The 18,908-nt window shown below is 40.3% G+C and overlaps 1 long non-coding RNA gene across 1 annotated transcript; it reads left to right on the top strand.

The window, feature by feature from the left end:
- The first annotated feature begins 7,428 nt into the window (after positions 1 to 7,428).
- Positions 7,429 to 17,234, top strand: LOC139072339 (uncharacterized). The gene is made up of 4 exons (XR_011521857.1): positions 7,429 to 7,664; positions 10,860 to 10,947; positions 15,589 to 15,684; positions 16,791 to 17,234. It is a non-coding gene; the product is annotated as an uncharacterized lncRNA (long non-coding RNA).
- Positions 17,235 to 18,908: the final 1,674 nt, after the last annotated feature.

Here is an 18,908-nt window from a genome sequence, read left to right as displayed (position 1 = left end):
GGTCAGAAAACGCCACACAGATCTATGTCACACAAAAAATTAGCATTCATTAACTCACCCTTCCTGGCTTGTAACTGGAGATGACTTTAAATTATTTAGCGTCCAGGAGAGAGCAGCTAGTAGAAGCTAACTGTTAGCTTTAGCAACTCCACAACATGGCAGAACTCCTCCAGGCTTGTGTTATTTGTGGAGATAAAACATCAGTGCTACAGGGCGAAGGCAGGCAGTGGAAGAGTCAAGTTGCTGTTATCCAGTCAGAGATGAGACGTCTGAATATCATGAATAATAATGAGTACGACTCCAAATCCTACTTTTTACTATTCTCAGGCTAACTTCTACTTCCTGAAACAAGAACACCAGAGCTTTTTTCCACAGAGAACAACTAGTGACCACAGCATTTTTATTTTAAAAAAGAGCGACTGTGCCATGTTCTGTGTCCCTGTGGTCCCCAGCCCCCCTCCAGGCTCCCCTCAGGTGTCCCTTCAGGTTCTGTGTCCCTGTGGTCCCCAGCCCCCCTCCAGGCTCCCCTCAGGTGTCCTCTAGTGTTAAGTGTCCTTGTAGTCCACAGCCCTTTTTTGTCCCCAGCTCCCTCCTGGTTTCCCTCATGTTCTCCTAGTCTCTCCACTGTAGTTCTCTATAGGTTTATAAGTTCAGTTCCTTAGTCTCCTTTATGTGTGTGTTTCCCTTCCCCACCTAGATCTTTAGTATATTTATTTTTAGATTCCCCTATGTTCTACAGCGTTTAAGTTTGGTTTTGGGTTGTTTTAGTAGCTTTGGTTTACAGGATTTAGAATTGGGTTTCTCCCCTGCTTATTTCTGCTTCTTCCATCAGTTCAGAAGTTTCACCTGTGCCCAATTCCCCACGCACCTGCTCCTCGTCTCCTATCACCCAGCCCCGTGTATATAACCCTGTCTGTGTCTCTCAGTGTTTGTCGGTCCATTGTATGTGTCAGCGTTTTATTTATTTATTTTTGTCCCTCTCGAGTTTCCCCAGCTTCGTGCTCATGAGTGAGCTTCTTTTTTGTTTTTGTCAGTTATTTTTGAGATAAGATTGGTTTTGCTTCTTTGGATTTTTACTTATCCTCCTTTAATAAAGGAAATTTATTTTTCTCAAAGCACTCTTGCCTTGAGTTGTTCTGGTATCTGCACTTTTGGTCCAATCCTCCTGCGCTCTCATCATGACTGAGAGCTTTAAAACCGCTTCTATGCCCTAAAATCTGAAGTGGTTTATGCACTTAATACATTTAATTAAAAATGAATTTCAATAAGAGCTTAAAAGTCACCAGCATCAGCTAAAAGCAGCATTTACAGTGAGCCCAGAGGGTCAAGTGTACCAGAAATTTCAAGACATTTCCACTAAAATGACCATCCAATGCAAATGTGCATGACTGACTAATATAAAAATATTTTTACACAGAAAAACTTTCCAAAAGGGCTCCAGAAGTCACTGTAAATTAGCAGATAGCATATTCTGAAGAACACACAGGTGTTTCCTTGGTTCATTTTCAGGAGTTCATTCAATCTCAAATAGAATTTTAACCATTGATTTTATGACGAATGAGTCGATGAAGAGGAATTCAAACGCAACAAAGGGTGTAAAACACTCCCTGCTGTTCTGGTTTGAGGGTTTAGTGCTAAATTGTTTGCAATTGAACTATATTGACCTTCTGCAGATCACTAAACTAAAGAACCACATGTGAAGAACCATCAGCTGAACAAAAACCAGGAAGGTTTCAAACAGGAAAGAAAGTACATCAAAACAAAATGACTTGAAGACACAGAAGTAGGCCTGGATGATTTGTTTGAATAAAACCTGAGAAACAGGCTCGTGAGGAGGTGGGTGTCGGGATCATCCAGTTGAATACGAAACAAAGGAAAGCTGACTACAACCCGGTCGTCATCGAGGTGGCCGTGGTTGACTTGGCAACCAAATCTCTGTGGGGTTTGTTGGGATAGAAACAGAATAATTTATTGAAATGATTTTTTAAAGTCTTCCATCTATATGTTTGCATGCATGTCTGCCCAGACTCGTGGTTTTGAATGTTTAATAGCATCTGTAGGGAAATGTTAAAAAGTGCCGTTTAGGTGCAAGTTTAATCGATAAAATGCTTCCTAGCTCAGTGAAAATTAAAATCTTTCTTTGTTCTGTGAGGTTTTCTGCAATCATTCATCCGCTGGGTGCAAAAAAGTCTTGTTTTATTGAAATCATGGGGGACAGTGTAACATGACGACAGTGCAGCTGTCCATTTCAGTGTCCTCTCCTTCTCCGCCACCCCCACCTCCTCCTCCTTCTTGTCTGCCTGCTAATCATCTGCTTTTCTCTCTTCCCATCCTCCTCAACATCCTCCTCCTCCTCCTCATCCTCTTTCCATCTGTACCTTGACTCATCATCCTTGTCCTCCCTTCCTCCCCAACGCCCCTCCCCATCAGTTTGAGATACACGACCCTGGGGACTTGAGACTGCTGTAAAACTGATCTGATGGATTCGATGTCTATCGATGTCCTGATGAACGTCCTTGACCAAAATTTTCAACAAACTAATAAAAAAAAGTCTTAAATCTTGAAGTCCAGAGGAGCGTGTGCAATTCTTTTTCCTGTTAAAAAATTTAGTCACTCAGGGTTGACGAGTGAGGAGATGAAAAGCTTCAGAATTCTGTCAAAGCTCCATCCGGCACTCACAGAAGAAGAGTTCGGAGCTTGGATGGAGGTTTGTGTGTGTGTGTGTGTGTGTGTGTGTGTGTGTGTGTGTGTGTGTGTGTGTGTGTGTGTGTGTGTGTGTGTGTGTGTGAACATGTGGTGTGGTATGGGACCACCAGTGAGGATGTGTCGGATAGACTTTTGATCTGGAAAACTGCCTAGCATTGGTGCATTCAGGAACCAAATATATATAACGTTGATGTTTCATCACCAGAAATAACACAGGCCTGGTGGAGTTCTGCTGTGTGGTGGAGTTGCTAATGCTAACGGTTAGTTTCTACTGGCGGAGATGTTCTCTGAATTTAATTATCCATCCATCCAACCATTTTCTGTACCCGCTTATCCATGAAGGGTTGAAAGGGGGCTGGTGCCTATCTCCATCAGTCTCCGGGCAAACAGTCGAGGTACACCCTGGACAGGTTGCTAGACATCGCAGGACAACGCAAGGACCCACAGGACAAACAAGCAAGCACGCACACACTCACACCTAAGGACAATTTTAGAGAGCTCAATCAACCTGATGGAGGACCTGGAGAGAACCCACGCATGCACAGGGACAGCATGCAAACTCCATGCAAGAAGACCCCAGGACTTTGAACCCAGGACCTTCTGCCGCAAGGCAACAGTGCTAACCACTGTGCCACTGTGCACCCTGAATTGAATATATTGTACTATTATTATATTTTATTAATCAAATTTTAAGATTTCACTTAATTCTATAAATCATACATCAGAGAGGATTCATTTTTTGCTCAAATGTGTGGTAAATTTACAAAAAAGTTCCAGGAATATTTGATTTGTGTTTATGATGGTGTTAATTGTAGCAAAAACCTTGAGTTTAAATGTCTGAAAGGTGTTTAATGAAGTGTGTTCCACTGAAACGGTTACTGAATCAAGCACTCTTAGAAGTCTGGTTCATTCTGACATTTTTCATCATTTCCTATTGATTGTCCAAAAGTGTGAGTTACAGATTAAAAGGATAAATTTAAGAACAATAGAAAAGCTGAGGCGTGAAATGACAGTGGAAGGAAAAATATTAATGAGGAGTAGAGGTGCAACTGAAAAATCAGAAGTTACTGAGACCTGTTATGATAAATACATGGTGCTAATTAGGAAACAGAAAGTGAACTGAACTAAATGAACAATATGATTAAATCACATGATCACAAAATAAAACCAAACACTCTAATGAAATGAAAGTAGTTCATTCACTCCTAAAAAAGTCTTTCACTATATTTTTTAATAAAGTTCTGTGAATAATAATAATAATAATAATAATAATAATAATGATGATAATAATAAAAATAATAATGATGATGATAATAATAATAATAAAAATAGCAGGTCTAAAAGGTTTAATAAATTCTTTAAATGAGCAAGAGATTTAAAATTTTGATGATATACGTAAGTAAAAAACTGTTAAGACCACTTTTGAAGGAGAAAAGCATAGTTTAACGTTTTTCAGACAGGCAGAACATCATCATAACATCCTTGATCAGAGACATCTCGGTTTTGCACGGTTAAGGCGCTTACTTCACAGCTTGTTTGATTTTAACAATAAATCTAAAATTTTAAAGAATTTTCTCAGCTCAAACCACAGTGTACAAAATTCTGCATGAGTGTTTTTAATCTTAAAGAGCAAGTCAGCCCCTACCAGAGTCTAACTCCACTCCCATTTCCTGTTTAAAAAATGTGCCACAAGGAAGTGTTGCCTGGCATACCAAGAGGGTGGAGTCGCTAACAAACACACACACAAAGGCTCACAGCGGCATTATGACATCATATTGTACCAGCTAACATCATAGGGTACCTCTTAGTCAACAGAGATAGCAGATAAAAAAAATGTAGTGTTGAGTTAGGGTTAGGCGCAACACTGACAGTTTTAGGCAGAATATTTAAATTTGAACTAAGATGCACTAAAGTGCCAAATTATTGACTACCTTTATTTACAGCACAATTAGACAATTATTTATATTGTTTATCAGCAAAAAAAAGTCCCCCGTTGCTTTGGGGGTGAATTGCTCTTCAAAGTTTTTTTTCTATTAACACAGAAAAGTAAACCAGGATGATTAGCTCCTTATTTACTTGCAAGATCTGCCACAAACGTTGGAGGAATATGCTGAGTTGTTATAAGTTTTGTATTGACTAATGGACGTTTCTGTGTGAAGAATGATAAATGCATCTCTACAAGGCGCATGTGCTGCATGTTAATGTATGAGTTGAGTGATTTTTGTGATTAAACTATGCAAGAATGTACGCAGAGCCCTCCTTTGCATGCAGTCATGTGAAGACATTCTGTTATGGCGCTCACGTAGCTGCACACCTCATGTGACCCCAGAAGCGGGTCACTGGATGAGTTCCCAGTCAGTGCGATTACAGCAGATTGATCTTGAATGTGTTGTACTCCAATCAATGGCTCTAACTACCAATGAGGCGGATTGTGAATCCCACAAATAGAGGTCAATAAACGCAGCAGATCCTGACGGGTGCAGAGGGTCAAGCTCTTCAAAGCCCCCGCCTTGCACTATCACTATCTGGACAGGTCACATAGCCGTTGCTTAATAATAATAATGCTAACACAGCTCACGCTGCACTCATCGCCCGCCCGGACATCAAACGGGATTAATGAAATCCCATAAACTCCTGGGACCGCACGAGGAGCCGTGACCTTCCATTTTACTGTAGCCTCCCCTTGAACCAGCTGAAAAGAATCAGTCATTCTTGAGAATTCATCTAAAATCAGCAGGTTAAATGATCAAGTGAAGGATCTTGTTGAGTGACGGTTTCCTTTATGAACATGACTCCCAATAATTAGACATAAAATAAAGTTTCAGCAGCAACAAGGAGGCAGAGCTGCTGAGAAGTGTTAACATATTTTAAAATGTAATCATATGGAAACATTTATTCCATCTTAAACCTCAAGTTTAGACTCAAAAAATTAAATACTAATGATTTTCCTGAATTCCAAAATAGTCGACGTTTTTCAGTTTTTCCCCAGGCATAAAGAAAGCACTACTGATACCCATCCCAAACTTTAATCATGCTTTAGTCTGTATGAAGTCATACCTAACTTTGACTAAGAGTTCTTGATTCAGCTAAGTTGAAAAATGAAGAAAAAAAGGCAAACATTATTGGTTCTTATGTGACACAAAGCTGTTTTACTTAGTGATTTTATGAAGTTCTGCATTGTTGTTTTGTTGCAGGCCCTGGTGCAAAATAGCCTGGCTAGCCATGCCGATGCTTCCTTATGGGAAGCAAAGGGCTTGGTAACGCTCCCATTCAAATAACCCCACTCCCTGAGAATTTTAACTGAGCCAATCAGTGCTGAGCAGCGTACGTCACACACCACGACACTCGGTTTCTCATAAACGTCTGAAATGGAGTTTGCTGCACCTCTTTCCTCTGTTCTAAATGATTTGGACTTGTCTTTTCAAACCACGACAAGAAGCACTAAAAGCCTTTATTCTAAAGGAAGATGTTTGTACCATCACCAGACGCCATCTTTGACTACAGCTAATAAAACTACAGCGTTGCGTGATAGTATCGTCATTTCCGCTCCGCCTTTGTGTGTCCAGACTTGTCCTCTGTGTAGAACAGACCGGCCAGTCTAGGTCCAAAATGCATACACATCTTTGAAGTAGAGGTGTAATATGAGTGACATTTTTAAATTATAATGGTGATAATCAAAACCAAACATGTTTGTTAATATTTTGCACCAAATTCCTCTCACATAAAGTAATTTCAGCAGTTTTATTCTTGACAGTTTCAGTACCTTCCAGCATGAGTTGTTTTAGGACTGAAAACAAGCTGGAGATGGCCACGCCCACCCATCTTCAACTCAGGTTGCTATAAGCTGAGAAGCTTCGTTATCTGGGAGGGGTCAGAGCAGAGCCACTGCTCCTCCAGTAGCAGCTGCTCTCTTTCAGGTGAGAGGTGGCTTTGTGCTAATTCACCCAACTGTGACATCACAAATGGAGACTTTTTGAAAGGTCTTGTTTTAGGCTCATAATTCCTAAATCCCAACACTAACAGAAAATGAATGGGTGGGTTCTGTTGTACATTTAGAGTGTTTATAGAGACAGTCGAGACCCATGGCAGCACAAAAGGATGCAAAAGGTGAGTTTTTCCATATGTCCCCTTTATCCCTTGAACATCTATTTGCACTCTTTTCTCACCATTTCTTTTTACATTACAAATGCAGATTTACAATAAAGGTCAAACTTCAGTTGTTTTTACAATTTCTGTTTTCTAAAGCATGCCAGTTTTACTTCTCTATAAAACACCCGGCATGTGTGAAAGTCATTTTTCCAGAGGGGCTACACCCAAATCCACTTCTCTGATGCTAGCTTTTGCTAGCACATGAGTTTTGAAGCAATGGCTCCTGGGAGTTTTAGAATCAGTCATGAGGTAAAACAGTTGAATGTCTAAGGGTTGAATGAGAGATTTGTGTAAGTTTAACAGTTAACAGACAGGTTTTGTTCACTTGGAAGCACTCTTTAACACGTAGATTCGAGACTCCACTGTGAAGATTCTTGGGACGATTTCCAGAGACAAATGCTCTTTACAAATGACGACTTTGAGAGTTTAAAGCAACAAAATGTGAGATGATTGTCCTTTGCTTTTATTTGGCAATAACATTCAGCCTTCAGGAGTATTTGTCAGGGACGCCTTACTTCTTCGTTTCTAGTTGATGTGACAGCTCTGAGATTACAAGTAGGAAGTGCCGTCATGTCAGGAAAGTCGTTGGGTGCAGGTTACTCAGACCAGTTTCGGCTGCATCTGCTGGCTGATGGGCTTGTCGCAGTGCATCATGGTGTCCTCAGAGCTACAGCTGTGTCCACTGATAAGAGACCATGGAGCTCGACCTCAAAGTTAAACAGATATGGATGGGCCAAGCTATCTCAAATAATGTATCCCTGTCTTCTGGTTACAGACACACTATCCCTCACGAAGACTTTTATTTCAAGGTGAGACCCAAGGCCTAAACTAAACTATTTTATATATGAATTTTAAACTGATATTTCCTTCTCTGTTACAAAAATAAATAAATAAATAAATAAAAACTACAGGGTTCTATAAATAACAGATTAAAAATAAAAATTGGAAATGTTCTGCTTGGTGATTTCTGAAAGTAGAAAATAAATAGGCAAGCAAGGCCCCATTGTGGTTTCAAGTGCATTTCATGTCGGTTACAGTTTTAAACCACTAACACATTACATATTGTTTTACACCACTATCATATTGCAGTGATACAACATCTCCATGAGTAACCATGAAGGTGAACAAAATTAGCTCTGTTGGTATCAATCTGCATCTATTCACGGGCTAAAGCAACTGAATGTATTTGTCGGATTGAATCTGATTATTTTAAAAAGATTATTTAGATCTAATGTAGGCTTGGTTGTTACCACTTGCACTGCCAGTAAAGCAAATGTTCAAGAGATAATGACCATCATTTTTTAATTACCTTGGGCTGTCCTTTGGGTTTGAGACCCACTATCACCTCTTAATGGCAAGCCGTGACCCATATCAAGAACATTTTTCAACATCTCAACTGTATTTAATGAAAAGATGGTTCCATTTAAACTTCACATTGAACAGAAGTAGAAGTTACATGTACCTACATGAATACGTAGATGCCCCTTTGGTCGCTGGAGGGCGTAACAGCGTCACCGCCATATTGGATGGGCCTCTTCACTCTCCAAAGTCAATGCAGAGTGAGCAACTATGCCCATTTTTGCGCAGGTTACAGTTACAACAGCCGGCATACTATTGAAAAAAGATCACGTGGGATTACTATAGACTTTTCTAGCCTACCTGACGAGATTTTATATTTTAATTTATTTTGTTTAATTATAATTATAGTTTAATTATCATGCCAAACCATATGTCTGATTTAGGGAAAACACTTGATAAAATGTGTTAATTGGGTAAGCACTTTCCTCAGTATAAATGAGTATAAACTGCAGGGAAATGGAGACCCATCCAAGATGGCGGCTGGTCACTACAGCAGCTCCCATAGGCAGTGCCAGTCCACAGGGGCATCTACGTATATAAATATGTGGTTACATGTACCAATTTGGGAGTGGGAACAAACTGCACTCCAGTCCGAAGGACAAAAAGGTCCCCTTCAAAATAAAACTTTTGATTAATTTTTATAACATTTGGCCTTGGTAAAGACCCATGACCCACTCAAAACAGCTCTGTGACTCACTTTATCTGTGACCCACCTGTTGAGAATCACTGGTCTAGATGGTGCAATCATCTTCTACAACAAAACTGTCAGTTATTTATTTTATACATTACAGTTATCACCTTTATCCTACTTGAAACTGACTATAATCATGAATGACATCTCAACACTGGCATGACCACAAGCTGCTGATTGTTAGCATTATCGATAATCCTTTTGAATTTTACATGCAACTGGAAATAGTCCAGGCTACATAAAGTGTAACTAATGTGCAACTCTTCAGAAAGACCTTTTATTTTAAAAACACTATTAAACAAATGTATTTACATGGTGTAGTATGAATTAATCTGAAATACCAACAGAACATACATATTTTCAGCATTTTGGAGACATGTCATCACTGCAACATAATTGGATAGTTGCAGTGTTGATCCTGGGCCAAGGACACATTAATAATGTTGGGGAAGTGGTGGCAGAGGTGCCTTCTCAGTAACCAGAGAGCTGCAGGTTCGAACCCCACTCAGTCTGTCGCAGTCGTGTCCTTGGGCAAGACGCTTCACCCTTCTTAACTTGCTGGTGGTGGCAGCCTCGTTTCCATCAGTGCGCCCCAAGGCAGCCATGGCCACATTGTAGCTCATCTCCCTGAATGTGTGTGTTTGTTAGCTCTTGGGGGTTGTAGAGGCCTAGAAGACGCTACATACATAAAGGCCACTTAACATTTTAGTAGTCGATGAGTAACGCCAATATCGCAATTACAGATTGTGTGTTCAATGCATGAAGCATAGCATGAACAAGGTAGTCTGCAGACTCTGAACCTTTAGCAGAAAAAAAAAATCACAGTTTTTCTCCCAGAAAAGGACATTTCCAGATGGTTGAGATTGAGAAGCGCAAAGAGCATAAAAAGCTCATTTAAAAAGATAAATGTAAATGAAACTAAACTGAACTAAACTAATTCTTTCTGAATCATTTCTGAAATAAGGACCATGTTTGGTTCTCACTTCATAATGATGCATGGTTTGACCAATGGGATCCCAGCAGGTAGGACTGAATAAACAGGTAGAGAGAAAAGAGAGAGAAGTAGGGCTGAATCTCAATAAACAAACCAACTTAACACACACACACACACACACACACACACACACACACACACACACACACACACACACACACACACACACACACACACACACACACACACACACACACACACACACACACACACCTCAATGACTTTCAGAGCTTTAAGGAGAATGTTTAATTATTGATGGGGGGCCATATGCTCTGTACCTTTATTGGGGCAGAAGGAGACTCAGGTCTGTTTGACTCAGCATTCCTCTGTTCACTGCCTTATTTTACCCTTTATCAGCAGGCTGTCTGCATCCATGTAAATTTGTACACAAAAGGCAAGTAAACAAAAAAGAAAACCTCACCACCCACGCTGGTGTAAAGTAATCAGATTACAGGATACTACATAGATTTTCAGATTTTTGTGTCACTGGTGGTAAACAGATGCTGGTGTAGCCCTGATGACTAAAATATGGAGAAATTTTGGTCATTTCTTAGCATTTAAACAGTCACTCATTGATGAAAAACATATTAAAAGCAGCAGTTGTAAAGAAATCCCCCATGGTGAAAAAAATAAACCCAATCAGGTTAGGTTATTGTTAGCATGCTAGCTTCATAGCATGCCAGTTACCGGGAAGTCCAGACATCTCAGGGTGATCTAACCTGGACCTCAACCAAGTTATTATGAACAATGTATTTTTTTCAAGAAAAATAATTATTGAGTCTGAATCACCTCGCAGAGGCTGAAACCCCGATTACACTGTCACTCCATAAAGTCTGGATTACCTTATAATCCATATTACTGAATAAATCATCTTGAGTTTTGACATCAGTAAAATGAATTTAACCAAATCCAGGGGCTTATCAAAAATGCTCTATTTTAATTTTATGATTTTATTTTTAGGCTGGCTGCCAGATTTGTGTGCTGAACTGGTTCCTTTCATAGTGGCCTAGACAGGCTCATCAGACAGCCGTGACGAAGTGCCCAGAAGGTAAAGAAAACCATTCTGGCTTTAGAGAAATACAGTACCTCAATTGATTTCTCACGCACATCTGTGCACATTCTCTAATTACGCATTCACACATGCAAGGACACACAAACACGAAGCGTTTAGCATAACAATGTGTCTTTTCTGAATGTGTTTTATGTGCTGATTTGTTCGAGAAATGTAGATGAAACTACAAGCAAGCTGGATTTGAATCCTTTTTATATGTCAGGAGTGGGGTGAATGAGTGAACACATATTCAAATTTTTACATCGCCATGGCAACAGCAAATGGACACACACACACACAACACACAGCAATGAAGTTTGTCAGTGATTTTTTTCAGCTTTAATCCTGATTTTATTTTGGCCAAAATAAATGTATCCATCCATGCACTTTTTGCATTTTAGAAAATCTTGTCACAAATGTCAAAAATTCCTTATTATGGGCTGCCACAGTTATAAACCTAAATCTTGAAGACTGAGAAATGATGGCATCTAAGTTATTTTGGTCATTCTGCATTAATGATAGGGAAGATTCACAGTTATAAACTCCCAGAGTTGACGCACAATGTCTATAAATTTAACAAAGTTACGGTCTGCGATATTTGATTAGCTGTGTCAGCCATCTTGGATCAGGTTGACTCCAAAATTCGGTCCATTGCAGATGTACATCCAACGATTGTGTTCTGAGAGGTCCATTACAGTACTTGCAGTGATTTGTGAGATGTTTTTCAAAAACACTCAAACACACACATATTCACACACTGATAAAGAAAAAAACATAGTCTCCCACCATTTGCCTTTCTGTTTTGAGCGATGATAATGTGTGTTTTTCCCACCAGAGACAAACTTCTGCTCTGGAATTTTCAGCAATTGGACACATTTGTCTCCAAGGGAGTTTTCACATCTATAGTTCTTTCCTTTGTTCTGAATCAGGAGATTAGTTGTTACATTGTTGCATTTTATTGTTGTTCTTTTCACTAATAACCACATGTTCAGGCTGCTGATTGGTCTGTTGCATCTGTGGGAGGGGCTACCACATGTAGATACAGGAAGAAAATTTCGTGTTCTGAGCCTGCCTTTCTGAAAGGACCAAGAGGTTGGGTCCATTGTCCACTATGACGAAGACCAAAGGGGTCCACATATGAAATTCGGTGGTCTAGTCATCAGACTTATTCCTGCTCTTATCTTGCCATATGTGCTGTTGCCTAGCAACTGTGATGGCACCAAACAGAAGTTAAAACTAAACTTGCCAAAAATGCATGAAGAACCATAGAGACAGAATGGCCATTCGAGTTTAAAGCAAGTCAACCACTACCAGAGTATAACTCCACTCCCACTTCATGTTTGAAAATGCAACAAATGCTGTTGCCTGGCAGACCGAGACGGCGGAGCTGCTAACAAATACACACACACAGGCTCACGACAGCATTGTGACATAATAATGTACCAGTTTACATCATAGCTTACCTGGTAACCAATAGCGGTGGCAGATTTAAATTAAAATACAGTGCAGAGTTTTTACCTGACAACGGCACAACACTGCCAGTTTTAGGCAGAATATTTACATTTTAACTAAGATGCACTGAAGTACCAAATTATTGACTACACGTGTCTGCAGCATGATTAGACACTCGTTTATTTAGTTTATCAGCAAATAAAAGTTAATTTGGGGGTGACTTGCTCTTCAAGATATTGTTTGTCAGCCATTGTTGCAAGAACAAAAAACTCTTGTTTGGCTCAGATTGAATCTTGGGAAGGGCGGGCAATGAAGGATTGAACAGATCCATCTTTGAAGTTCAGAAAAAATAAGGATGCATTTGTGGGATGTACTTTGAGGGGCCTTGTCACTTCGTTGTGACGGAATTGGCCTTCAAATGCAGCCTCGAAAGGATGCAGTCCCTGAATTTGGACACAGCTGTAGTGTAACCTCTGACCGAATCATTTGAATTCTGTAGTGCTCTTGAGCCATTCGTAAAAGCTGAAAACTCTAGTTCAGTTACTGGAGGTGTGCTGGAACCAGACTGAGACTAACTCCTCATTGGGGGTCTTGGTGTAACTGCTTTGGTTCACACTCTGGGACTGTGTTCACATCAGCACCAACAAACTGCAATAAGAGGGAAACATTGATTTAACATTGATTTAAACGTACAATAAAAAACGCCCTCAGAAAGGTGCCTCTCCATACTTTTAATTAAACTGTCAAGCACATTTAGCCCAACTCTCAATCGCAATACATGTTGGTTTCATTTCTGAGACAATGTCTTCATCAAACTGAGAAGAAAATGACACAACTAGCAAACCTTCTGAAGAGAAACGTTATCAACGCACCTACTGGTTAATTCTAGTGTGTGCTCTCGCAAAACATAGCCCAACATACACATAAAGACCCGTTTCTATTATTTCAGCTGAAATTACATTGACTTAGTTCCGTCTAACCCTCTGTTGCTCTAAAACTTGTCTCCTCCTGGAATGATTGAACAATTTATGTTATGGGAACTTGCTTTTTGCCCCCCTAAATAGATGACAAGTCCCCCTTAATGAGAGTGTGTAAACAGATTTAGGTCCCAACAATCTAACTACGCACACACACCGACCCCTCGCATCACAGACCCCCAGCTGGTGCTCTCTTGTAATTTATTATCTTTTCTGTACCCAGTGGAGTCATGAAATCAGCCTGGCCAATGTGGCACACACACACAGATGCATGGATGCACACACACATGTGCACACAGTCCATGTGTCTTTTTCAAACATCCAGGCCTGTGACAAAGAAAGACCTCTTAGGCTTAATTAGTATAGAGTCCCCAGGGAGAGCACAGCAGTGCAAAATACACTAAACGGATGAAGGATGTGAGGTTTGTGGTTAGAAGAAGAAAAAAAACAAATGATGAGATGAGCTGTTTTGTAAGATGCAGATAATTTTAGTTTCTGCTTTCTTAAATGTACAGCTGTCACCTCACGAGAGATCGATGTGCGCCCGTCCCCACTCTTTCACCCCATCGCCAGAGGTCCTTGCAAACCCCCAGGAGGGAGGCCACATCGTTTTGTTATCTGCATTTAGCGTTGCTGAATATTTTATGGGACACAAGCACATCTCTTCAACAGCAAGCTGCAAGGCTTTGTTGGCTTGTTCAAACTGCGTAATAACTCTGAACGTAAACAGTCATGAAACATACACAAATGCTGTACGGTAAAAATAAAAGCTTCCCAGATGTGACTTTTGGTTTTATTATTTTGCTGAATCACGGTGCCGTTTTATAATTATCATCACATAATCTGGCTTCTTTCCACCATTTGAGGATTAGGATGTTATCCACATGAGGTTTTCGGATAGAACCCACAGACGGTTTGAGCTCGATGTGCCCATCTGCCTCCCGCACACCCACAACTGCACGCCTGCACTCATAAACACACTTGTGCTCTCTGGGAGGAATTGAACCATAATTGTGCCTAAGGTAGAGGCGATTCATTTTTTAATGGATCTAATGTTTTATTCATAATGCAGATCCACTCTTGGCTATGACAGCGCACAAAAAGAAGAAGAAGAAGGACAAAACCAGCACTACCAGATAGTGAACATATGGCAAAACTGGCTGTTAGTTTCGGACGGTGTTTAATCCCACATCTCATTGGATGAATTTTAGGCCAAAGATGTGGATAAAGATGTTATCTTATAAATATGAGTCGTTCCCTTTGTGCTGTGAGATCTTTTTGATTGTGAACATTTTTAACCTAAAACAGATAAATGTTCCATAACAGAGAATGAAACAGAGGACGTGACGGTGGCAGCAAAAGGGTGTTGTCTCCTGAGCGAGGTCAGTAAGACCGGTTATTCTGTCCTAGAAATCCATTTACAGCACCGAGCACTCTGCCTAATCATCCACCCCACTGTGAGAGGAATACTGCATCCTGCGCAAACAGCGCTGCAAAGCTGGAGCGCATTTAGCACTTTCAAACATCTCTCCTTCCTCCTGCTGATTCTCACCCTCCAGTGCATGAATAAGATCTCGCTTGAAACCGACGGCTGGTGGAGCAGAATAAAGATTAAAACTGAGGGAAAGGAAATGAAGGTCGTATGTAAAAGTGACTTTATTTTGAGTTGTAAAAACACACACACACACAAGTACAAGGGCAGATTTGACATGCTCAGACGAATTAAACCAAAAACTTCAAATATAAAATACTCATGCTGAATTGAAAAAAATATATATTATTGCCTGAAAAGTCTGTGATGTGTGTGCAATTATTAGCTAAACATTTCATCATTTTCTTCTCAGTTTGATGAAGACATTGTCTCAGAAATGAAACCAACATGTATTGCGATTGAGAGTTGGGCTAAATGTGCTTGACAGTTTAATTAAAAGTATGGAGAGGCACCTTTCTGAGGGCGTTTTTCATTGTGTGTTTAAACAGGACGGTGTTTAATGAACCTCTCTGTAAGTGACTGGATGTACGTCTACAACTGATTATCTAACAAGGCCAACCTGATTCAAGATGGATGCCGTAGCTAATCAATATTATCATGGAAAAACATGGCTGCAGCTCCGCTGGTTTTACAGATATTGAGTGAAACTTTGAATGAATGAATGAAGGTTTATGTTGTGTTTTCCTTGAGCTCTCATCCTCTGCCCTTTTATCCCAGGACCAGATGAAAGAGCACCTGAAGATACTTCAATAATGACTCGGATTCCTTAACTTCTTAAAGAGCAAGTTCACTGAGAAACCATTTTTTTCTTTGGTAATTTTGCAATATGATTGGTCACTCTAAGTTTCATATACAGACTGAATTTGAAAATACTCCTCTACCTCTATTTCTTGTGTTAGCTGCCGATAGAAAATAGAAGGGGAAATGCTCGGATTAGAAAAGCCAGCAACAATCGTATGTGATTTTATCAAATTAGCATTCATGAACTCGCCCATCTTGGCCAGCAACAGAAGAGGCTCTCGTTGGTTTAGCGGCAGGAGAAAGCAGAGCATGTCTCAGCTAGCATAAGCTAACTAGCAATTTCAAACCTTTTTGTACATTTACAGACCAAGAATAGATTGTTTAATTGAAGCTGAACTGGTCTGGAGCCAAAGCTTATTTGAGCCCATCCCTAATAATACTTTAGACTCAATGTTGCAATAGTACAAAACAAAACCAGTAACAATAAAAAACAATTTTAGCATTTTTACAATGTTTTTATTTTTGTTAAGTGTATTGAAATAAGCTACATGAGTTAATCAAATATGATAATCAAGGCTAACTTGAACCACAATGATGAATACAATAGTTTGGATAATCAATTGTTCTAGATTTAGATGATGTCTCATTCAATGCAGTATAAAATATTAACTCAAATAAACAAGAAATAAATAAGCTTAATTAAATATATTTTAAGAGAACTAATCAGTAATTTAGGAAGTATTCCTACCCTGCTGAACACAGTTAGCATTGTTTTTGAGAAAGATGCATTGCTGCAAATAATCCTTTACAATTATTGTTATTTTTCTGCAAAATGCAGCTTTTTGAGATTATTTTGTTACTCATTTAATTTAAAATACACGTAGTACTTTAACACTTCACTGCCAAACTATTGTGACATCTGCCTTTACACACACACTCATGTGATTGTATTGATATCCCATCTTTACTTTTCTAGTTTATTGCTGAGTTGGTCCACCCTTTACAGCTATAACATATTCTGCTCTTCTGGTAAAGCTTTCCACAAGGTTCAGGAGTTTGCTTTTAAGACGTCTGGATCATTCCCTCGTTTGTGAGTTCCGGCACTGACAAAATCTTGTCATGTGCCGGGGTGAGTGCTCCTCTCATTTTTGTTCCATCTTTGAGCTGCTGTGTTTCAGGAGAGGGAGGCTCCAGCTGCAGCTCATTAACAATCAGCGGGTCCAGCTATAAGAGGAGGAGAACACATCTTGACGCCGGATGATTAACTACAACTTGGTAGTTCCAGCCCTTTGTGTCTCCAGGTTAACTCTGGTGATTTTTGGGGGGGGGGGGGATTTTAGAACCCTTGTGGATATACTTGTGCTTACCTGTTCCCAGGATTTTTGGATCGTTTGTGGACCTTACCTTGACTCCTCAGGATCTCCTTGGACTTCTGAAGCTTCTGGAGCTTCTCTGTTTTCCTGTGGCTCCTCTGATTGACTACTGGGACATTTCCACGATCCCGCTGGATTACTCACCTGTACCCCATGAATCTCCTGGACGCAGCATTCACCGTTCTCCTCTCCTCCTTGCCGGCCCGCTCTCCTGCTCTCCTTGCGCCCCCTCTCCTTGATGCCCCCTCTTGTGCCCCCCCCCCCCCCCCCCCCCCCCCCCCCCCCCCATCATTCCTCAGCCCCCAGCTTCCCGTAAGTCTTCACTCTGCACCTTCCAGTTTAGACTTACCTCCCTGGACTCACCTGTTCCTCTGCCCCCCCCCCCCCCCCCCCCCCCCCAGACACTGCGGTTCCGTTGCAATCCCCACTGGACCTTATCCAGTGTGCCCTCAGTTCCTGATTTTTTTAAAATACAATTCTTACATTTTTTCTAATTGTCTCGTGAGTGGTGAATTCTGCATGTCTTGGGTTAAACTTGTCCCCCAAACCATGTCAAGTCTGGCTAATTCGTCCCAAATGTGTCCTGTTGGGTTTAGGTTTGGACTTTGTGCGGAGTAGTCAAGTTCTGCCACAGCAAACACATTTATCCACATCTCACTGAAGCACCCAAATACTCTAATTTGTTGAGGAATCTCAACATTTTAGCAATTTAATGTCTTTTTCACATGAAATGACTTGGGCTAGTCACCTTAATTTATTGTGCAAAAATGCTTCACCATCAATAGTTTGCAATCAAAGGAGTACCATTATTAGGCATATTTTTTTAAATCTGATTACTTTAATCTGCTCCCACATCACTTGCTCATCTTTACTAGGTGTACCTAATAATCCAGAACACCACAGATTCTCTAATTTATCACTCCCTCTCAGCTGGACTGGAAGTGACAGATTTATTAGATATCTATTTACAGCTGTATGTAATGCTGCCAGATGAGAGCCAGTAAGACTGACAGAGTCAGATCTGTTTGATGACCTCTGTGTGATAATAACCACACAGGAGAGAAGGACACAGAGGAACCAGGACAGGGAGGCAGATAAGGAGGCATGTGGAGTGGTGTGGGTGGGCTGCATGCTTACATTAATGCAGATACAGACGTCTCATGTTTTGCAAGAGATCAACACTCTTCTCTGGTAAATTTTGTCATTCTTGCATATTATAATTAGTTGGCTGATCATTTAAAACACCAATAGACTGCAGGCTCGTGATAGTTACTGAAAGCATAAACTGACTTGGAATTCAGAAAATAGAATTATGTTTAATCACCTTAAATCGATTTATAGGCAGCCCAACAATCATAAGAAATGTCAGCAGGTATCTGCAACAGACCTACTGGGTCGTTCCATTTTCTGTTTTTAGGTTACAAATAAAAATATAGAGAAGAAAGTAACACTCAGTGTTCTGTAAACGTATATTTAACATGATGCTGATTCTGGTTCTAGACTGAATATATGTTTTGTCTGAAAATACTCATAAAAACTTGTGAGTATAGATTTTTTGTGGCATACTCAGGAGGTGCAAGTTTGGGTCAAAATGCATTAATTATTCACAATGCAAAAGTCATCTTAAAGCACTTAAACTAATAATGTTCAATTCTTAACAAAACATGTCCGGATTCAAATTTGGTTGTATGGAGTTGATTAAAGCATTCATCCATTTTCCTCCGCTTATCCAGAGTCAGGTCATACGGGCAGCGGTCGAAACAGAGAGGCCCCGGCGTCTGTCTCCCCAGCCACTTGGGTCAGCTCCTCCAAAGGAAACTCAAAGCGTTCCCTAGCCAGTCAAAAAACAGTCCCACCAGTGTGTCCTGGGTCTTCCTTTAGGTCTCCTTCTGGTTGGCCTAGAAAACCTCACTAAGGACGCAC

The sequence above is a fragment of the Nothobranchius furzeri genome, chromosome 10 (assembly GCF_043380555.1).
Source record: "Nothobranchius furzeri strain GRZ-AD chromosome 10, NfurGRZ-RIMD1, whole genome shotgun sequence".
NCBI classification, from domain to species: Eukaryota; Metazoa; Chordata; class Actinopteri; order Cyprinodontiformes; family Nothobranchiidae; genus Nothobranchius; species Nothobranchius furzeri.
Note: the sequence above shows the minus strand (reverse complement) of the source record. Positions and strands in the feature narration are given on the sequence as shown.